Source organism: Eimeria mitis, genomic scaffold, assembly GCF_000499745.2.
Source record: "Eimeria mitis Houghton genomic scaffold, Emh_scaff27, whole genome shotgun sequence".
Classification (NCBI taxonomy): Eukaryota; Apicomplexa; class Conoidasida; order Eucoccidiorida; family Eimeriidae; genus Eimeria; species Eimeria mitis.
Window position 1 is genome coordinate 31809 of NW_013571043.1, and position 2371 is coordinate 34179.

Sequence of the window (2371 nt, forward strand, 5' to 3'; positions counted from 1 at the left end):
TGCGCCCACTGGCAAGAGTTTGGTCAAGTTCCGAGGGCCCTATGTTCCCTAAGGCCCCAAGTTCCCCTTAGCTGGCCTGCTGTAGGGGAGTTTCGCGCAGCCGAGCAGCCGTCAGCGGGGCTGAGTGGGTCGGAGTCAGCAAAGTTACAACGAAAAGGGCTGGGAAACCGCAGTAAAAGGCAAGGTGAGACATCAGAGGAGACTACAGGCAAGAGGTGAATGATGTAGTATCGCATTGGTGGAGAGACATCTGTGTAGGAGACATCCCTATGAGGGTAGACGTAATGTGTAGTGTAGGATCAACAGCGGTCCTACGAGTCGAGTCATCTGGGCGTGAGTGCGAAGCGCTCTTGGATACTGGAACATCGAGATGTTTTATAAGTCCTCAGACAGAAGATCGCCCACAGATGAAAGCGCAGCGGCTCTCAGAGCCGGGTTACGGACAAGAAGCAAGTGATGTGGTGCCGCGGTGGGGGCAGAAGATCTGTACGAGAGAAGAGTTTGGTGAAGAGAGAGCGTTGAGTAATGTGAGAGCAGCAGCATTAGGCCGAGTGGATGGAGCTGAGAGCCCTTGTAATGCGCCTTTCGATACAGGGGTTTCGAGGAGTCTCACTTGGGCGAAGACAGTCGGACGACAACGGGCTAAGCCCGACACGTCGGGTACTCGCATGCGCACTACTCTCACATTCGGTGTCAGGTTACACAACGGTGTAGCTCACACACATGAAGAGAAAAGCGAATCATGCCGAATACATTCCAGACACGAAAAGTGGATCACTAGGAGGAGAGGTAGGAGGAAAAAGGAAAGGAAAAGAAGAAGGGAAAAGGAAACAAATAGATACAGTTAGAAAAAGAACAGAAAGCAAAGGAATAAGGATAATAATAGTAGTAAACATTATAGTAACTATTTTAATAGACGCTGGAGCAGTACAACGCATTGTAGAAGCTCCACTACCCTAGGACCGTGGAACCCCACCCACAAAGAGCCGAGTAGAAGAAGAACAGAGAAATGGAGAATTGGGAATAACAAAAGCTAGCGGCGCCAGCCTCAGTCCGCGAAGGGGGGACATTGTAATGCGCAGACAATGGAGCTCAAGTGGGACCTTCAGTGACCCTGTTAGATGACAGAGAACAAACACAGTACTAACCGGGATAAGTGGTAGCACTTTAGTTAAAAATTTAAGATAACTAACTCAAGAACGCTCGGTAGCCAAACCAGCTTAGGGCTGGCTAAGAGACTGCGGAGACACTGACTCACTCCAGAGTCAAGCTGAGACTTATCATTCTCGGGTCTCCTTTATAAGATTATTGGACCCAAAGATGTTTTAAGGACGAATACTTGAATATTTCAGTCCTAATAGTACGGAAAGGCTGGGTTTAGAGCATAGACGTAGAGCTTGAATCCAGGAGGGTTGGCGTAGGGTGCATACCAGTAACACCACCAGCAGTGCCCGCTGCTCACTCCAGTCGACCAACTGGTCCGGTCAGACCACATGGGACCACCGGCGCTTGCAGGTCTTCATTCGCGGCACACTCTGTGGGTTTTCATTGCTTTTGGATGCTTTTCTGAAGTGCAGATTACTTCTTGAATGTGTTTATATTCCTGTGTTATCCGCTAGCTACGCTGCGCTGACGAGCGACGTGGCCGGCGAAGATCCCAGACCACCCAGTTGTTGGCGGTAATCCGGAGAACTGGTCAGCGCAGTCAATTTCCCCTGAATTGAGAAGATTCCTTACTATCGTTTGGCCTCATGTTTCTCCAGCTGTGACTAGACCGCCTGTCGAACTACCCCACTCCGAAGAGTGTATTGCGACGGTTGTTGCGTTAGCAGCAGCAGAGGAAGAGATGTACTGGAAGAGGGTGAAGCGTCATAAGCCATGAAGAGAAGACAAAAAGATTCTAGTGAGTGTGGCTGAAGCGTCAGGGATTTGACGGCCGTCCGTGAACGACCTCGCTTGTCCGTGTTCTTTTTGGCGACTCTCAAGTCAGAAGGGCACGAATTTCGTTGTGGTCGGTCGACCGGCCTGTGTGTACTGAAAAGCCGTATTTAGACATGGCGGGGGTCGGCTTCCATATGCCACCTGCCTTGGAAAGCATCACGCAAACCATGGACGACGCAAACAGCTTTGAAGAAAATGCGGCCTGCAACACATCGCCTGATGAGGTGTATTTGCCGATTTCCGTTCCTCACGAACAGCCAAAACCCCAAAATGTGCGTAAGCTTGGCCGCAATGTACAATTTTTATTCTCCAACACTGCTCTGCAGTGCCCCCGCTTGGGACTAGCCGTGCAGGCTACAGCAAACTACTCTTTATTCTGCAGCTGAATCCATGCTGCATGCTCTACCATAGTTAGGCGCTTGGCAGACGT